At 36.6% G+C, this 21,655-nt stretch overlaps 1 protein-coding gene and 2 pseudogenes across 1 annotated transcript in view; all 3 read right to left on the bottom strand.

Moving 5' to 3' along the window:
- Positions 1–21,655, bottom strand: part of GPRIN3 (GPRIN family member 3) — a 59,846-nt gene that overhangs the window by 6,514 nt on the left and 31,677 nt on the right. The gene's annotated exons all lie outside the window — the stretch shown is intronic.
- On the bottom strand, positions 13,299–13,841 carry LOC102881019 (annotated as a pseudogene).
- On the bottom strand, positions 17,700–17,818 carry LOC112478978 (annotated as a pseudogene).

The raw sequence follows: 21,655 nt of genomic DNA on the forward strand, positions 1-21,655 counted from the left end.
GAAAGAGAGAGTGGTACCCAAAGGTGGGAAAGTACTGAACGTTAAAAAGTACGTCTAAAAATTCATTTGTGTGTGTTCATGTATAAAAATTTTTTAGAAAGATCAACCAGATAATAAAAGATATGAATAAAGCAATGGTTCAGAAATTAGTGGATAACTGTGTTTTAATATTACCTCTATCACTCATAGACTCCGTGACCTTATGCTAATTGCTTGGTAATTAACTCATTGGCAAAATGAATTATATGATTTCAAATAATCCTTCAAGCATCTCACTTCTTTTGCATGTGATAGATAAAAAATAAAATAGCACAATCTTAACTCGGGCTATAAAGGGTCAAAATAAGACAAAAGCAAATCTGGTTAGGCCCAGATTTTGAAAACATAATTTTATCTTTTGGTTCAATATTTGGAGGATCTACTATGATATGAAATCTAACAATATATCCAACTTCTTCCCCAAACCAGCTCTTCCTTCTAACTTCATAATTCATATTAATGGGTTGACTATCTTCCTATCCTTGGTTTCGACTACTTTTTGCTCATTCAGACCACTTCCCTGGTTTATATTCCATTTCTTCCTTACAGGAGTTTTCCATTGCAGTCACGTGCCCCAAACCCATTTTTCCCTCTCTCTCTCTTTTACATATGTCTTTATTATACTTTTCCTCCCACTCTCTGCCCTTCTCATTCTGAAAAAGCCTACCCATTCTCTGAGGCCTCACTTAAACCCCATTTCCTTTCTGAAGGCCTCTAAAACCTTCAAGTCATTAAGTTTGTCTCTCCTTTAAAAATCCTACAGTTATGATCATCTGCGATCTTTGTATTGTGCTTTTAATGCACTGTTTTTGTACCTTTGTTACTTATCATTTCTCCAGAAATACTTCAAGTCCCAGAAAGGAAGGAGACAAGCTTACTGATTCTTCTCTGTTCACTCCACAGGACACAGTGCAGGATCTTGTGCATAAAAAGGTATTAATTCATCCCATTTCCCTCCAAAGTGGCCACTATTAATGCCCTACCAAATTTCGAAATAATAGGAAATTTAAACCTATGGTGGGAAATATAAACGAAAACAATAAAAAAGAGCACCGTTTTTGTAAGTAAATGATTGTATTTATTAAGCTTTATGTATCTGTAATCCAGGTTTAGACAATGAAAAATGAGTACATTGGACATGGGTTACAAAAAGCTGGAAGGTCTCATAAAGCCAGGAATTTAGAATGTCTCCTGTTGTCATATGCCTAGAACCGAGACACTTAGCCAAGAGAACTGTAAATTGTAAACAGTTCAAAGTTTAGCAACTGAAAGTTTGAAGACTTAGAAAAAGATAAGGGACTTCATAAAATTCTCTGAAGTTACTTTACTTCCATCCCTCAGAGATAGTTGATCATACTAATTTGAAAGGGTGTCTTCCTTTACTTGATTTGTTAATATTAGTTAAATTATCCATCAGTTGAACACTTAAGAAGGAAAGCCCAGATTGCTTGGCTAACATCTGTCATTAGACATCTCTTGATTTATGAGTAGTTAGGAAGTCAACACTATTCTCAAACATTTATGCTAATATAATTGTTATAGCATCTCCACCCCAGGAAAGACTGCCTAAGTTCTGAGACAATTTTCCTCCTACAACCCCCACCCCTCACTCCTGCCCAGTGCATTTCCCCCTCCCATCACCAACCAAATACCAGAAATCTTTAGTCTTTAGTCAACAGGTTAGACACAGAGGACATTTAAAAAGTGTAATTACTCAGTGGTTTAGAGTGCGGAGAATATATCTTCAAAATCAACCAGGGTCAAAAAAAAAAAAAATCAACTGAAGTGCATCATGATAAGACTTAACCTCTAAAAATGAAGTTTCAAACAGGTGGCTCACAGACTTAAAGAACCGCTCCTGCAGGCATGTGCGTGCGTGCGTGCGTGCGTGTGTGTGTCCATGTCCTACCCTTCCTTTCCCTCCCTTTCTCTCCCCTCTTTCCCCTTTGCATTTCCTTTCTTTGTCTTTTGAATTGAAGAGGTCTTTCATAAGAATCCGGATTTCTCTCTTGCTTCTCTCTAAAAACTTGGAAGGTATGCATTTCCAGAAAGCAACACTAGATGGCGCAGGTAAGGGCTGTTCTCCTTGATGGCGTGGTCTCTCCTGGTGGCCCATTCCCCATGGGCCCTGCTTTACTCCTTTACATTACTTATCTGGCCTCTTGTGGGCAGCTGAGTTTGACAGCTTTGCTCTAAAAGTAGGAACAGAGTAGACTTCCTAGCCTAATTTTAGTCCTCTGAGGGCAGTTTGGAATTGCACTGAAGAGCATGGAACCTGGGGCCAGAATCCCTGAATTAGAATGTCGTCAGTTCCACTCCCTAGTTCTAGCTCTATGTACTTGGGCAAATAATCTCTCAGACCCCCAATTTAATCTATAGGTTGAGGATAATAATAATAGTACTGCCTCACTGGGATGTGGTGAGGAACAGATTTAACATTTAGAACAAACAGCATCTTGGCATATATTAAGCACCTTATAAGTGTTAGCGTCTTTAAAAACCTCAACATATAAGCTTTGATCTGTGTTAAGGAAAAAATTATTCTGATACTTGTTAAAATGGTAAGACAGCCTGTAGTCAAGACTATTATGATAGGTATCAAGACTATTGCAGGAGGTGAATATGTTCAGTATTTCATTTTATGATGGACTATATTTTACTTAACTAATCCTCCATTTTGGCATGTAGGTTATTGTTAAATTTTCATTACTTTATATTCTCATAATTCAATCGTACTAAGGAATATTTATTTCTCTTGGATGAGAAATTTATCAGATATTTAAATTATTTTGAAGAGTATATCAAAGAGATATATGCACTCGCAGGTTCATTGCAGCATTATTTACAATAGCCAAGATACATGGGACATCATCTTGCCATCAATGGATGAATGAATGAAGAAGATGTGGTATTTATATACAATGGAATATTATTCAGGCATGAAAAAGGAGACTCTGCCATTTGCGATGACATTGATGGACCTTGAGGGCATTATGCTAAGTGATATAATTCAGACAGAGAAAGAAATACTGTATATTACATTATAATCATCAAATATGCTAAAAGACTTGAACTTTATTCCAACCACTAAAAAGAAATGATAAGTATGCGACGTTATACAGGTGCTAATTATCTCTGCAATGGAAATAAAATTATAATATATAAATGTATCAAATTTATGTTACATGCCTTAAATTTACACAATGTTATATGTCAAATATATTTTTCAAAAAGGTTGGTAAAAAACAACTTTCACAGGAGCGGAGTAGGGTCAGGTTCAACTCCAAATACAACAAGAACAAGTGGGGATTTATAACCAAGAAGCATGAAACTGGACAGACATGGAAGCCTAAGAATGCAGCCTAGTGCATTCTAGTCTGACCAGACTAAAGTTTGGTCAAAGAGGAAGTCTTTGTCATCTGCACTGGCGAATACGGATTTCCTTATAAGACTCTGAAGTATTATGAATTCTTTCTGAATTGGTCACAAAACACAGAGAAGCTAACGGTATCTTAAAGATTAAACGAGTTTGTCTTGTTTGATGGGAACTGGATTCTTGCTAGCAGGTCCCTTTGGCACGTCTGCCCTTAGAATCATGAACAAAGATTTGAAACCTTGTTCTGGAAATGCAGTGAGTCTGCAAGGTAAACGATATCCACCTTTTACAGGGAAGAAAACTGAGGCCCAAAGGTTAAGTAACCTACTCAGGACTGAATACTTATAATTCCCGTTGAACTGAATTCTAATGAATGATAAGTCCTGGCCCCTTCTGTACTTCTTCTGTATTATCTGTAACTCTGGAAAAAATTGGAAAGAAAGAAAAAATTTTTAAAAAATACATAAACATATCTCTGGAGGAGAGGGAGCCTTCTTTTTGTTAGGAATTTGCAACTCAAGAGCAGCCTGGATGGCATTAATACTCACTACAATTTCATTCATAACCGGTCACTTTATGAAAAAGCCTGGCTGTTTGAAAGCTGACACCGCCACTGCTCATTCTGAAAATTCTGGGTTCTACTACTATGCCACGCTGCCTATTTTCATAACAGACACCCACGTTTAATAAAACAGGCAGCAGGGAATCTCATCCCTTTGTGACTTGCTCCAAAGCAGCTCTGGTGGGAAGAGCATTAGACAGAGTATATGGAGAGAGGCCTGGCAGTCCTCGACCAGCAGGATGCTGATATACTGCAGGTCACCGCAGTAACCCTGTGGGCAGCAATTAACTCTGCCCACTTCAAAACTGCCACTTTGCTAGAACAAGGGCTCCAGGATGTCACTGCATCTCTTTAGTGACATTATGCAAGTGTTACAAGGACCTCAGTGAGTAACTGTCTCCAGCTGTCTGATAGCAGCTTTTAGCCTTCAGATGGATGGTGTAAAAATCCTTAGAGAACAGTGAGGCAAGAGGTATGAGACTATTAGTCCTCAAGAAAGGATAAAGAAAAAAAAAAAATCTCCCATCCTATTCCATCTTATTTGTTCCTTTTAATCAGGACCTTTGCCTAGATCATTCGCATCCTGAACCCAGCAGATTCTGCCAGTGCACAGTTTTAAGGAGAGGTGATTCAATCCCAGGAAACACCCACAGGTTAGGAAAAGCAGTTCCTTCTTCTTTCTTAAAAAAAAAAAAAATCATACCCTCACACTAATAGCGGCTTCAAATGCACTTTTCAAAGATATTAGCTGAAAAACTGGTTCTTTCCTTTGAACTGTGTCTAAAGCAACTCAGAATAGCTGAAGAGAAAAGAAGGCTGCTTTGCTTAGTGCCACTAAGGTCATGTAGACTTTCAATTTTAATGGTTACTTTAATAAAGGCTCAAGAGAAATGAGCTGCATCCCTTCCCTCCAATCTGGTTCTTCTTTTGTTCAATACTGTTCCAGAAAAATGAATACGTGCCTTGTTATCACATCAAATTCCATTGTAAGCAGGACTAGACAAAAACAAGAAGTAGATAATGACTTTAAGAAGCATGAAGACTCCACATATATGCCTGGAAATCTTTCAGAGACTGTACATTAATAACTCTTTATCTAAAGAAAAATTAAATTTACCTGCCTCGAAATGTTGTTATAGAGCTCAAGTGAAATAAGTTAAATATTTAGTATGGTTCTTGGAAGATAATAGATAAACAATCACGAATTATTATTATTTTGCCATCATATACCTAAGAAGGCAGGACCTATGCAATATATTTTATAGAGTCCATCTTAAATGGTCCAACACTTAAGTTTAATTTGTGTTCTTGTACACCCACCTAAAGACTATCATTTAAAGAAGGAACTTTTAGCTAACTTGAAGATTAACACGATAATGAGGTCTTTTTTTAGATTGTGTGGGAGATGTGGACCTATGAATTCTTTCTCAGCAAATTTAACACTCAGTTTTTAATAACGTTGAAAAATTAACCCCTCAACAGCTCCATGTTCCTACCTGCGGAGATAATTCATAGCTAAATATCAAAGTTGCTGTTTATAAGTGCCTAAGTTTTTTTAAAAAAATTTAAACCCTTCTAGGAAAGAACTAATTAAAATATTTGTTTTGCATTTTTTTTTTTTACCTTCTCTAATCAGCTAGGTTTTACTATTTCCTTGATTTGCCTGACAGATATTCAGATCTGAATGTTTTCCTTTTGCAACTCAGCTTTGAAGGGCTTCAACTGCAAACTTATGCTAACTGCAAAGAGAATGCACCAGGACCTCAGGGCTAAATGGTGGTTAAAAAATCCATTAGAAATAAATTAAGCAGTTCTGCATTTGCATGTCTTTACATTTGCATTTTAAAATCCTGTGTTAGATATGATCAAAGCTGCCCTGCATCCTAATTTTCTGCAGGATATATTTAGTGCACTCAGCTTTACAAACAAGTATTCTTGTCCTTGCTTCCTTCTTCCCTGACCTTGCTGATCTGCTGTGTTTTTCCCTGGCTGCCACACTTCCCCCTACACCATGCAGTTCTCATAAAAGCCAGTCTCCACTTGAACCACTTTTCTTCTGCAAAGGTAGCTCCTAAGTGCAGAGGTGGGCACCTAAGCGGAGACTCCAGCTACCTAGCCCCAGGCTGAAAGCTTGTTAGCGATTCTGCTCATGTCAGATACCAGCCAACAGTCTCTCTTCCCGTTCCCACACCTGGATCTTTAATCAAGTTGAACGATGGGGAAGCATCTGGTGGCAGTACTGTGGTCATGGAAATAGATGGGAAAGCAGGGCTGTGCAGGGAGCTGGCCAGATGAGGCTCTCCTACTCCTAGAGAACTCAGGGAAACCAGGGAGGGGGCAAGTTATGAATCAAGCAGATTCTTCCAGGCCTTGGTCTGGGCCCTCTGTGGTATTGCTCTTTTGCATTTTGGAAAGAGGATCTGAGCGTCTGAGAGAAACTGGGTAGCTCTGCTCCTGAGAATGAATAGTTTCTTTGCTGAGGTCTGGATCTTCTTCGGGTTTGGTTTGTGAGTTGTTATTAAAAAAAAAGAGAATCTGTCACTCTCCTGCTTTACAGTCTGTAAAACACTAAGGCAGCATGAAGTACTTAAAAGTTTTGATTTTTGCCCTTAAGGAGATTTCAATCTATTCGAGGAGACAAAACAAATTCAATCAGAAGCTATAAGTGAGCAAGATAGCATATAAAGTGACTAATGCTGTGTAATAAACTACATTGCATAAAAGTTCAAATCAGGGGAAAGGTCAATATTTCTTATTCAATTGACATTTTCTGGTACAATTCTTCTATAGGCTAGAAAAAATTGCTTATGGAAGTCTAAAGAAAAAATGATGTTTGAAATTAGGAGAAAAGTGAAGCAAGTGAAGTAAAAAGAATGATCTGATTAAAAATTTAAAAATCGCTTAAATCACACTGAGACAATTAGGAATTAGTGTTAACATCCATTCATTCATTTAATAATTGCGTGCCTTTTTTGTGCCAGATATTCAGGACACAAATATAAACAAGATACATTTATGTTTTTGAGGAACTCACAGTTCCTGCAAATCACTAATTTCAATACAATATAAATGCTGTAGAAGAAACAAAAAACAAAAAAAAATGTACTATGGAAGCACTGAGGACTATTCTATTCAGCATAGACTTTACAGAGAGTGGAGAATCTTAAGCTTTGTAAGATGTTACTTAATACGGTTGAGAGAGGGTAGATACTTATCTAGGACAGATTTTCTCACCTCTGCACACTACTGACATTTTGGACCAGATAATTTTTTTGTGGAGGAAAAAAAGGTTTAAAGCATCCTGTGCATTGTAAGATATTCACAGCATTCATGACCTCTTCCTACGAGATGCTCACAGCACCTCCATGCCCCACTTGTGACAATGGAAAATGTCTCCAGACATTGCGAAATGTCTCCTGGGAGGCAAAATTGTCTCCAGTTGAGAGCCATTGATCTAGGAGATGAGCGTGTTCACCTTTGATAGAAAGAAATATCCTTAGAACGAATATTTGTGAGTTGATGAAAGAGAGTTTGAACTTACTCCACTTAGATAGGAATTAATGATACAGTTTCCTGCTCTCAAGTCAAAGATAGTGCTCTTCATATTCTACAGGTGAGGATGCAAATTAGTACAACTTCTATCGAGAACAACTTGGCAATATTTGTCAAAGACACAAGGTCACATACACTTTGACTCAGCGATTCCACTTTAGGTACCAACCTTATAAGTAAAATAAATAAATGTGCTAATTGACATATGTACAAGGTTATTCATTGCATGAAATAACAAAAGATTAGAAGAAATCCAAATGTCTATTAATAGGAAAGTAATTAGTTACAAAAATTATGGTACTATTTCCATATAATGGTATATTAAGCAGCCATATTTAATAACGAGGAAACTCTTTATGTATTGATATGGAACACTCTCCAAAATATATTAAGTAAAAGAACTAAAACAAAATAAAAAACCCAATGATACCAATAAAAAACCCCGAGATACAAAGTAATATGTTTAATGTGCTACCATTTGTATTAAAAGGGAAAAAATTAATATCTTTTGCTTGTATGTACATAAAATATCTCTGCAAGGATTAGTAAGAAATTGATATTAGATAGGAGGGGAAATGGGTACGTGGGGGATAGGATGCATGGAAGAGTTTTCACTCTATATACTTTTGTACTTTAAAAATTTTAATCTATATGAATGTATTACCTATTCAAAAATAATAAAAATTTAAAAGCTGGTGGTCCTCACCTGGGCAAAACGGAACATACATGCACGCTGAAAGTTTTCTGTCAGTGACGAAAGATTTATACTGGTCTCTCCTTCTATACTCTTTTCATCTGCTCTTTGCTGAGCAAGGTTAGCCCAGCCACTCCACTAATAAAAAGAAACCATAATTTCCTTATCCATCTAGGTTATCTACAAGCTCCAAGCTAGGCAATGCAATTATTTTTCAAAGTCAACATCTGAGAAATGCTTTTTTAAAGTGATGTTTTGTTGGGCCACAAAATAAAGTTTACTTAAGTTTCTTTTCCCAGACTCTCTGGCTCCTGTTTATCAGTTGATTTCACCTCCCCCCTCCCGCCACTTTCTATTCCTGGTAACTCTAGCAGTTAGTCCTAAAATCATACATCCCTCAAACAATAAATCTAAGGAAAAGTGCAACTCCATGAGATTGAGTCAAAACATCAATAAAAATGTTTAAGAAAAATGTATTTATTTTGTCTATATTTTGAGAATTGACTAAATGTCAAGAACAAAGTTTAGAAAAGATATTGTAATTCCCAGTTATCAAATCCACCTTTTCTGTCACCACCAGGCTTAAATGAATTTATCAAATCTTACGACAGTGCAATATCATACTACTTGGTCTTGTTTCATCAATTCCAAAAGCTTATCCTCCACTTGCTGCCTCCAAATAAGATGCATCCCATCTAGGATGGATTAAAGCACAAATATTTCCCTTCTACAAGCAAAATAATTTAAATAGTTCTCCATTACCTATAAACTAAGATATATTCTCCTTAGCACAGCTTTAAAAATGTCCTTCACTATCTGATCCATTTCTCTTTCAAAACTGGTATCCTCTCTCATTATCATTTGCCATACCTTGTATGTTACTCTTTTTACAGCAAGCTTCAAAAAAATTATTATCTTGTTTTACAGGTGTGAAAACTGAGGCTCAAGAGGCTCAAAGAAATCCAGTTTGTCAAAGTTGTACATTTAGTGACAGAGCTGAAATTCAAAACCAGGTGAGCCTGATTCCCAAACTGCCACCTTCAAGATGACAAAATGAGAGGTAAAAATGAATTCATGATATATGCAAATAAAGGAAAAGACAGCAAGCAGGTAAATCTGAAAAGCATTTTGAAAGATAATCCTCCCTTAAAATCTGTCCGATAACATTAACCAAAAGCAATTGCTCCATCTCTCATCTCCTTGTAGCAATTTGTCTATTGTTTTACCAACCTCAGGGCACTTCTCACATCTTGCCTCATTCTTTGTTCTCCAGGCAGCAGGCATTGCTAGTGCAAAGGCGGGAGCTTGTGGGGAAGAGTAGAGTTTGACATGGCTGCTGGATCTGAGCATGAGGGCAGGATAGAGAAATAGGATGGAGGGATCACACAGGGCTTCTTTAGGTCTTTGCTCATGTGTCAGTTTTTCAATGAGGTCCCTTCAGACCAGGCTATGGTTAAATTGCAAGTCCTCTGACTTCCTCTCTTTGTCACTTCTGAAGTCTTACTTGTTTACTTATTTTTTTCCCCCCATAGCACTAATCACCTTCTAAAGTACCAAAACATTTGCCCACTTATTGTGATTACTGTGTACTGATGTCTTCCCCTGCTGGAATGCAGGCTCCCAGATGGCAACACTTTTGTTGACTTCTGCTTACTGATGTACCCCAAGTGCCTAGATTAGTGAATGGCCCATAATAAGCTCTCAGCAAATGTTAATACTGCCTTTTTCATTTTAGCCTGCCTTCACAGTATGTTACTGTTTCTATGATTTTCATTTAGCTTTTACTGATTGCATTTAAGGATAGGTTTTTCCTTGAGGACATATACAGGCAAGGTAACCATACATTATGGATGTTTTGGGGATAATTGTAGTTCAAAATACTGAGTTATATTGCCACCATAAGTATTTTTATATTTGCCTCAATTTTCTTTTAAGATATGTCTTAATGTAAAGGGATCTATCTATCTATTCAATGTTCTTCTTTTTCAGCTAACTAATTTAGATGATAAATTCTATTCTTCTGAAGGTATCTGTTACGTATAGAGATGGACAATTTCTAATCCATCCCCAGGTGAGATATATCTTATTTGGAGACTTGTAAGTAACTGATTATAATGCCTCTTTTTACTTAAAGTACTTAAGAGAAAATGTAATCTCTAAATAAATTTATAGAAAAAGACCAAAAATTACACAATATCATTTCAGATTTGTCTTTCCAACCTAGGGAATACCTATGTTTATATTTGCTCCTCATATCTTTTATGTAACATTTAAAACTTTGCAATTCACTAAGCAAAGGTTGCTAGGAACTTACACTGATGCTAAAATTCCAGATTACTATAATTTTGTATAAGGTAGAACATTAAAATGTTGTGTGATTTCCCATAATACATCAGCTAGTGCTTTTTTACTATACTATTGTTGGACCTAACCTCTTTTCTTCCTTTCCTCATTGGTATAGACATAATATAATTTATCAATATTTTGTAATATAAAGCAAGAATATAAATCAATATATTTTATTAGTTACATTATAACAATATAATATACTCTGTCTCATAAAATTATGAGACAAAAATTTTTAAGAAGCTTCCTCGGTAAAGCTGACATGCCTGCAGAGCTGAGAACCAACACATTATATGCCATATTCAAGTAAATTCACACAAAATGCCATATTTTTGTTTATTTAATTGGCAAAGATTAAAAATAACGTTCAGTGGTCGCAAGGATGGAATGAGAATGGCATTGCTGGCATTGCTGATGGAAACGCATATTGATCAACAGATCTGGAACATCACAAATACCTATATATATATCCTTTGAACCAATAATTCTATTTCTGGGAATTGAGCCTAAGGAAGTAAATAAAATAACTAGTAAGGCTTTATGAACAATGAAATTCATTCTATGGTTATATAGTAGACGTTCTCTAAATAACCTCCCCCCAGCTGATGAACTTTCCATTCCTAATGTAAGATTTACTGATGAAGCCCAGGACTTGGCAGCTGGTAGACTCCTCTCAGGTGGGTCTGCCCAGTTCTGCTCCTATCACTTATGTTGTATGATGACCAAGAGTCAGTGGCTCTTTCTGAATTTGTTCATGCCAGTTGTCCTTGTTCTTGTCACCACATAACTTGACTACAACTATATTACATAAAAAGGATAAAATAAGGAAAAATCGATCTTGTTTCTTGCTGAAAAATATAGCTATTGAATTAGGACTGAGTGAGACAGCTGTAGAAGAGGAACATAATTATAAACACTTGACATTTTAATTCTGAATTAGAAATGCTTTGCTTCACTGCAACAAAAGGAGTAGAAAAATACTGAGTCCATTATGAGTTTACGAAAGAGGATATGAAACTCCAGCCCATGATTCCACTCGCAAAGAAAACATCTGCCCTGTATCAAAAGGCTGGCAAATGAAGAGAATACAAATATTTTAAGTTGGAAGAAGAATCTTAGGAATATATATATCATTTTTATAATTTCTCATTTTCTCTAATATTTGATAAATTATATCAATGAGTCATGATGCTATAGGCTGTAAAATATTTATCTAATATAATATGTAGAGAAAATATATGTGTAGAAAAAATATTAGAAGAAAATAAGAAAATATATTAAAATATCAGTGGGTTAATATATGGTGGGATTATGGGTCATTTAAAAAATTTTATTCTTTATTCTCTTGTACTTTTAAAACCCTGTAAACATAGTTTTATTTCAACTGTGTAAAGCGTAGCAAAAAATATAAAGAAGAGTAAGAATGAAGAAACAAGATTCCTACCAAATTAAACCCCAGAGCCCCAAGGTTTCTCATTTTATAATCCATGTTAAAACCTTGAGTTTCCCATTGCTAAGAATATCATGGTGAAAAAACGAGAAGGCTGTTCCTCTAAAATTGCACTTTTAGATCTTGTTTTATCTTGATGCACTCTCTGGGTCTTCGGATATTATCTCAGCTCTTTACTTTTTCTAAACTAGTTCTACATATGAGTCTTAAGTATATAATGACTTCACTAGATGTCTGGGAGGACATCTGGGGTTAATCCTGCCCAGCTGAGGTAGAGTACTTAAAAAGCTTTAGAAGGCTTCCAACCACTTGACTGCAAGGCTCGTGATGACTCTGGTTCAACAGATTTCACATGCCTGTCCTAGGAGTTGCTTATTGCTGCTCATTATTGGTCCTTGATATTCTTTCCTACCAGGGCTCCAGTCAATCTCTGGCTTCTAGTTAGAACCATTTAGATGCCACAGTAATTTCTCTTTTACTTCTGGTTTTAAGTATTATCTCCTCTTACTGTTTTTTAATGTCTATATTTGAGGCCAACCTTGAATAATAGGGAAGATTTCAAGTATACGGTGTAGGGGAGTGGTCAGGAAATTAGTGGAATCCACAAAGAGAATGGTGCAGACATGGGGGTGGGGGGTTAAATATACTATTTATTCAGAGAAAAGTAAGCTGTCCTGATCATTTAAACATACTGTACTTATAAGCATTAAAAATATTTTAAAATTAAATCATCAAAATATTTTTTAGCTACTACATGCCTGGATATGCCTGACTTTTCAGATTGAATGCTATTTGTATAATTACTGATATTAATATGTGGTTACATAAAGCTGGCTGTTGGGAGCTAAAAGCTGAGTTGTTAGATTGGGTAGAAAGTCTTACTGGCTTTTTAAAACAAATTTGGTCTTTTGGGTAGGCAGTAGGAAGCTACTAGAGGTTTTCCAACAGTGAAACAATTAGGAAGTTTAAAAAATAAGCAGATTTCAAGTATCACTGACTAGCAGAGAAGAACCCACAGGTGGGGAGATCAATTACAAGCCTATTCCCACATAAGAGGTAGAGAAGAGTCCACCGATGTCGTTAACATAAAGAATATAAAGAGAACAGAGCTATGAAAACTAAGGCAGAAGTAGCACTGGCAGTAATATTAAAAGACTGATGGCCCATAGGAAGCAGACTAGAGAAGGAATCAGGATGATTCCTGGATTTCAAATCACAGTGGCTCGGAGAATGTTGGGGAGGTTGTCAAGCTGACTCAGGAATAGGGACTAAAGCTGGACTAGTGGCCCTTGCCTAGGAAGGCTCTGCAGCACCCCGCACATAGCTAGTGGACGGTCTCAAAGTCGGAGTCATTCCCGTAATAGCGGGGGCTTCGATGATGAGTCGTTTTTCCGGATGGTAGCTCCCAAGCAAGTCCACCTGTGTTTCGCTGTTTTTAACTTGATTACTCTTTCTAGTCGAGTCTCTCAGATTGCTTTCATCCATATATAGTATGTAATCAAATGTGGCAAAGCTTCTTTGGTAACCTGCCGGGCACTGTGACTCACGGGGACACCATGCTTCTTATGCAATTCTGCCCTCAATAATCAGGAGGGTTTCCTATCTCATATGTGGATGTCACTGCACTGTCTATTCTCCAAGCATCTGAAATGTTTTGATCAGTTACAAGATTTCCGAAAACTGCTTCTGCAATGGGTGAAAGGCAGACATTACCCAGACACACAAACGGCACCGACTTGGGGACCTGTTTCGCCTTCTTCCCATGCCTGATGGTATGTTTCTTTTTTAAAACAATTGTGAGTCTTGGGATTTTTGCTTCCATGGACTAGTCAGGAGATAACAATTTTTTCTGTCAATATATTAGCTAGACCAGTGAATTTCAAGCTTTTTTGACACAATGCAGTGTAAAAAAAATTATAACCCAGTACATGCATTCATATCCAACTGTTTATCTAGTCCAGTAAAAATAAAATGTTACTAAAAAACAATACTTAACTTCTGGTATTTCCTATTCGATCCCATTCCACTTAAAAATGCTGACTGAATTCACTGACCTGATATTCACAGTGACCCACAGATCGAAAAACAGGGAACTTAACTCAGAGCTCTATATATGATGTAACCACATGTTCAGCTTGGCTCTCTGGGCCCAGGACAGAAGCTAGCACACAGAGCTTTAAAAGTGTTGAAAACAAGAAAGAAGGAGGAAATCACATCTTTTGGTAGATCATTCATTTTTCTTAAGAAAGATTCAGTAAAATCATTACGTGGCAATCTCACTCAGTTTCACTATCTGCCAATTTAGTAAATTTGTTCCCAAGTCCCACATTCAAATTAATGGGTAATCTCAATTATAATATTAATCCAATAATCACCACAAATTGGGGTTTAAATCTCCAGAAGGTCATGTTCATATCTAATCAGAATATTACAGTGATTCAGACAATTTTAACAAGCTGTAAGAAAATTTAATCTGGAGTAAAATAGACTTATAGAAACAGAACTATAATTGCTAGAACACATAGTAACTAGAAAATGTGCCTAGTGATTACAAAAACACTTTTTCACAAACTCTTCATTCTTCTTTTCACATTAAAATAAGCACATTTACTTTTGTTTGTTGTTGCTATTCTTATGAGGGTGTGGGATAACTGCTAGAAAGCTGCTTGTGTGCTTCGGAAGATCTCCAAGGACAGTCTGTGAAAGTCTCTGAGGGTCTGTGAAGTCAGGACTTTTATAACGGCACTAAGAAGTTACTTGGCCTTTTGGCTATGGTGATATTTGCACTGATGGAATGAAAGGGTAATTTTTTTTTTTTTATAGTAATCATGTTGAATTTCATAGTGTCTTGGAAGACATTTCCAAAAGAAAAATTGCAGGAAGGTGGCATGGGGCAGTAGGAAGAACACTGTTATGCAGAAGACATGAAGATTGATCTTTTAGAGCCTCATGCTCATCTTCAGATGGGAAATAAGAGGGTTGGCCTAGATTAGCTGGGCATTGAGTTCTCTGGAAAGCTTCAAAGAAATTACAGATTGTTGTATCCCCCTAGCTCTACAGACTCAATCTATGTGTTAATTAGAAACAGCTTCATATAAAAGCCAACCGGGATGTGTGTGGGGGGTGGTTCACATCCTATTATGATTTAGGTGAGCTTTTTACATGCATAGCAGGCTATTCCTTCTGCCAAGTGGACTTCTACTTACAGGGTCAAATTTTTCTTCAGAAAACTGCTCTGGCCCTGCTTCAAAAGTTCTAGACCATAATGCATGTCTGCCATAATTTACCATAGGAAAAAAATTTTAAGTGGTTATTATCAAGTACCCACTGCAGACACAATGTCACTAAAACACGCATGGAACATCTAACTTCAAGCAGTGTAGCTACATAGTGAACGTGGCCCCAGGTAACTTAGACAGTTGGCTTCTTGTGTCAGATGCCCTCGAAGGAATGCATTTCCTGAGGGCTGGCTATCTCTCCCACCTGCCAAGTGGTGCAAGCCAGGGCTCCCACAGTGCCTGCTATCAAGATGGAAACTGGAGAGTTGACAATGGGCCAGGGAACAGAGGTGTAAGGAACTGGGATGGGCAGCAGCTCATAAAGAATCAAGGTCAGGTATTTATAGGACCAGGCAAGGACTGGGGCCTCCCTGGCTGAGGCTGTGGGTAAAAATGGAGCTACTCTGCCAGCAATTATTTCTTTCCCATCTCCTTGTTTTTCCAGTGTTTCCCTCCTTCCTGTAACCTTTCACAAATACTTAGATAGGCGCTGAGATGGGGGAGTGAAGACCAGGTGGCCGCTGTCCTACCTGGGAATGGTCAATTACTGACAGATAACTGAAGTAATGGCTGAGGTTGATGGCTGAGGTTTGGCATCCAATACGGTGACTGAGGCAAGACAGGCATAGGAGCTATAGATGTGGCCAGAGAAACTTTGGCCTCTGGCAAGTACCATGTCCTGCTGACTTCGATATTTGCTAGTAAGGGGCCAGGCAAACTCTGTGTGTGTGTGTGTGTGTGTGTGTACGTGTGTGTGCGCGCGCACCCACACATGGCGGTGGGGTTAGAAGGCAACTAACCTTAGAGTAAAGCAGTGCCTTTGCTTGAGGAAAGACTTTGAATAGAAGACAGGTTTGGCCCTGTGATTGCAGTAAAAATTCAAAATTTTTACCAATGAGTCTACATTTCGCTATTTAAGATTGCAGTAAAAATTCAAAATTTTTACCAATGAGTCTACATCAATAATAAAATAATAGCAACCTGCCTAGAGCCAGCAGCCACTCAATACTAGATGGAGTTAACACTTTCTTTAACTTTAGGTTGTATTTGAGTATCCTAGAATCAGAAGGAGAAAAAGAATCAAAACAGAGATAAAACACAAAAGAATAGTTTTCGTCTTCTTCAGAACCATTCCCTGACAGTGGGATAAGATTTGCTCTGGCAGGCCTGTGCCTTGGCTAACACAATAATAACTGCATGCATTTTTGAAGGAGCAGAATGCAGCCCTCCTTCCTCACTCATTTTCTACGAGCCCTGCAAAGAGCTGTAGGAACAATGATTGTGCAACCCCTTCTTTGGTTGTTATTTATTTCTTCCTTAGTGAAATAGACCTTCATTTGCCTCTGTGTTCATGTCACCAGTAATGATGAACTGTAACGTCATTACTGTAACGCAATCTGGGATCATAATCAGACCGGTTAATGTTTGCTGACACATTTCATAAAGAAAAAAGAAAAACAAAACCTCAATTTGCCTAAATGATCTCTACAGTGGGTCGGGTTTATGTGGAGATCTCAGTTCCATAATGAATAATGTCTACAATTAACAAAGGTCAAGCAGACAATTTTAAGGGAAAGTTCTGTGAGCCTAACTTGCCTCAGAAGAATTGAATTCCAAGAAATTCTTGCTTAAATTAGTAGTAAAGGGATAAACAGTATGACTTGTTTTGGAGCTCAGAGTTATCTGTCTTTCTGCAACATAGCACATAATATAGAGTATTTTTGATACTAATAATACATTTTGAATACACTAAGCATTCTTTCACAAATATTTATTGATCACCTCATATGCAGGTATGATCATGTATAATTGTATTTTATACAGCTTTTACTTCTTATTTATTCTACTAATTGTCTATACACAGATCTTTAGGTTCTTTTTAGAATATTTATTTTGATTAGATTATTATCATAGCTTTTGCTAATGACATTCTAATTTATATTTTAATGCAATCTTTCTTAATTATAAATCCTTTTCATTAATTACTATCGCACTAGTCACTTTTATTATAAACTAGAATTTGGATTTTTCTTTTCCTTATTATTTATATAATATATAAATGTCAAAAGATAAGCTGGAAAAGACACAATTAGCAGTTTCTTTTTAAAAATTTTATACAATAGAAAGACATGTCGTTAGTATGACATCCTTTTTATAAGAACACATGAAAAAGGAAAGATTGGCCATTGTGGCTCAAGGGAAGAGGCATAGAAATGAAGTAGAAGGATGAAGAGAGATTCATATTAAATTAACTAAACAAGATCGGGTCCTTTACAGACCACTGCTCATAAACTATAATCAGTTGAGAAGTATGATTAATTAAACCAACAACAATAACTATAACTAAACTTTATTTTTATTTATTTATTTTAATAAGGGTTCTTTTTTTTTTTTTTTTTTAATGCCTACAGCACCTGGTATGCCTAGGTGGTCTCTCAACCAAATACTAACCAGGCCCAACTCTGCTTAGCTTCTGAGATCAGATGAGATTGGGCACGTTCAGGGGGGCATGGCTGTAGACTATAACTAAACTTTAGAATACAAAAAATTTAAAGAAGAAGTAATAATGAAAAAAAAATCCCTAACTTCACTATTGAGAAACACTAATAATGTTTTTAAAAAAATGAACAAGACAAACAAACAGACTCATGGACATGGACAATAGACTAGTGGTTACCAGAAGGGAGCGGGGAAGGGAGTGTAGATGGGGTAAAAGGGGTCAAATATGTGGTGACAGAAAGAAATCTAACTATGAGTTGAACACACAATATAAATATATGTATGCCTCATTGTTAAAATGTACAGCTGAAGCTTACTGAATTTCGTTAACCAATGTCACTGTAAAAATAAATAAATTAAAAAAAATTAAGACTTTTATGTTTTTTAGATCAGTTTAAGGTTCACAGTAAAATTGAGGGGAAGGTATAGAGGTTTCCCATACACTCCCTCTCCTCACACATGCATAGCCTCCCCTACTATCAACATCCCATACCACAGTGGTACATTCATTAGAATTGATAAACCTAAACTGACTCATCATAATTCCCAATGTCTATGGTTTACATTAGGGTTCATTCTTGGTGTTATATCTTATATGGGTTTGAATGAATGTATAATGACACGTAGCCATCATTATGGTATCATACTGAGTATTTTCACTGCCCTAGAAATCCTCTGTGCTCTGCCTTTTCATCCTTTTTCCCATCCCACTCCACCCCTAACTCCTGGAAAACACTGATCATTTTACTGTCTCCATAGTTTTGACTTTTCCAGATGTCATATATTTGGAATTATACAGTATGTAGCCTTTCAGATTGGCTTCCTCCACTTAGTAATATACATTTAAAATTTTGCCATGCCTGCCATTTGTGACAACATGGATGGCCCTTGAGATAATCATGCTAAGTGAAATAAGACAGACAGAAAAAGATGAAAATCACATGATATCACTTATAAGTGGGATATAAACCTAAAAGCAACAAATGAACAGAACAAACAAACAGAGACTCATGGACATGGACAATAGACTAGTGGTTACCAGAGGGAAGGGGGGAGAAGGGTGGAGTGGGGAAGTAAGTAGGGTAAAAAGGGTCAAATATGTGGTGACAGAAAGAAATCTAATTATGAGAAGTGAATACATAATGTAAATATATATGCCTTTGTCTTTTCATGGGTTTTCATTTCTTCTTTGCACTGAATAATATTCCATTGTCTGGATGTTCCATAGTTTATTTATCCATCTACCTAATGAAGGACATCTTGGTTACTTCCACATTTTAGTAAATATGAATAAAGCTGTTATAAGTATTCATATGCAGGTTTTGTGTGGATGTAAATTTTTAACTCCTTTGGGTAAATACCAAGCAGTGCATCTAGTGGATAACATGGTAAGAAACTGCCAAATTGTCTTTCAAAGTGGCTATACCATCATCTTGCATTCCCACCAGCAATGAATGAGAATTCCTGTTGCTCCATATCCTTGCCAGCATTTGGTGGTGGAATGTCTACTAATATGATTATTTGCTATTTGTATATCTTCTTTGGTAAAGTAGCTGTTCAAATCTTTGACCCATTTTTTTAAAAATTGGTTTGCTTGTTTTCGTATTGTTGAGTTTTTTTAAAGAGTTCTTTGTATATTTTGAATAACAGTGTTTTATTAGATGTGTTTTTTTGCAGATATTTTTTTCCCAGTCTGTGGCTTGTTTTCTAATTCACTTGACATTGTCTTAAGCAGAGCAAATGTTTTTAATTTGAATGAAGTCCAGCTTATCAACTTTTTCTTTCATGGATTATGCTTTTGGTGTTGTATCTAAAAGGTCACTGTTATACCCAAGGTTATCTAGGTTTTATCCTATCTTATCTTCTGGGAGTTTTATAGTTTTGCATTTTACATTGAGGTGTATGATCCATTTTGAGTTTATTTTTGTAAAGGGTATAAGGTCCATGTCTAGAATCTTTTCTTCTTTTTTGCATGTCCAGTTGTTCCAGCACAATTTGTTGAAATGACTACCTTTGCTCCATCGTATTTCCTTTGCTCTTTTGTCAAAGATCAGTTGACTATACTTATGTAGGAATATTTCTAGACTCTGATGACATATCAATTTTCCATTCACCTATTTGTCTATTCTTTTATCAATATCAGACTGTCTTGATTACAGTAGCTTTATAGTAAGTCTTGAATTTGGGTAATATTAGCCCTCTAACTTTGTTCTCCTTCAATATTGTTTTGGCTATTCCAGGTCTTTTGCCTCTCCATATAAACCTTAAAATCGGTTTGTTGATATCCACAAAATAAGTTGCCAGCATTTTTATTAGGATTGCATTGAATTTATAGATCAAATTGGGAAGAACTGACATCTTGACAATATTGAGTCTTTTTATGAATGAATATAGAATACCTCTCCAGTTATTTAGTTCTTCAATGCGGTCTGTCATTGACTAAATGTTGTTATGTGGTGTATGACTATATTTAGGCACTGTTACGAGTCCTACTTTATAATTATGAAAACCAAAGAACACAGAAGTTAAGGAACTTACTCCAGATCACACAGTTAGGATGTGACCAAAGCTTGATTTGAACCTAAGCTTTGTGGTTTCAGAATCTTAGACACTATAACCTATCCAAGGATATAGGTTACCATAGAATTTAGTGGTAGGCTACAGAAGCAAAGCATAGTAGAGAACTGTCACTGGGGTAAATGAACTCTAAACACCCTACTCCATTCCCAAAACCTGATATCAGTTGAAGTCTCCAGATTCAAAATCTTGGGAGAGAGGCTCAGTTGGCCCTTGCCTGGGTGAGGGCAGGCACCGTGACTGATAGTTCTACTAAGGCTGCACACAGAGGAAAGAATCAATTCCCCAAAAGGAAATGAAAGTATTGTTGTAAACGGAAGGGAAATGAATACGGGAAGGCAACAAAAACATGCCCGTTACATGAAACAGAAGAAAAGATTTTTATTCATATTAATAAAGAGTTCACAATGGTAACTCTTGTGTGAGAAATTCCTCAACTGTCTTAAGAATATGTCCTCAATATACAGCTTTATTTGGAAGGAATGTCCTTATTCCTTTTCCCTCTCCTGCCCCCGCCCCAAAGCCACTCAACAGAGCCCATCAGGGAAAAATTCTTCCCTAACTTCATGCAGTTCTCAATTCCTATATAGCTTTGATTCTCTCACTATCCAACTTCTTGAAAAGATAGTCTACAATCCCTTCATTCCTCCCTTCCTGCAGAGTCATTTCCAAATCTATCATCTTGTTTCTTCCTCTGTCCTTCCTTCCATGTCACCAAAACAGCCCTTGCTAAAGTCACCAATGACTAGATTTTGCCAAAACAAATACAGTCATGCATTGCAGAATGATGTCTTGGTCAACAACAGACAGCATATATGACAGTTGTCCAATGAGATTACAATGAAGCTGAAAAATTCCTACCCCCTAATGATGTCGTAGTGCTTATAATGTCATAGCACATGCATCACGTGTTTGTGGTGATGCCGCTGTATACACACCTGCTGCACTGCCAGTCATTTAAAAAGATAGCACATACAATTATGCACAGTACATAATACTACATAATGATAATGATAATCAATGAGTATGTTACAGTTTTATGAACTTTACTATACTATACTTTTTATCATTATTTTAAAATGTACTCTTTCTACTGATAGAAAATGTTTGCTGTAAAACAGTAGGCCATGTTACGTGGGCAGCAGCCTCATACATCTTGCATTTACTAAGTCTCTTGATTGCATCATTTTTTTCTTGTGCTTGATTTAATCTCATGTTGTTTTGTTCACTATGGACCTTAAGCATACAAAATCCACTGCTAATGTTGCCAGTAAGAGGCCAC

This window comes from Pteropus alecto, unplaced genomic scaffold (genome assembly GCF_000325575.1).
Source record: "Pteropus alecto unplaced genomic scaffold, ASM32557v1 scaffold63, whole genome shotgun sequence".
NCBI classification, from domain to species: domain Eukaryota; kingdom Metazoa; phylum Chordata; class Mammalia; order Chiroptera; family Pteropodidae; genus Pteropus; species Pteropus alecto.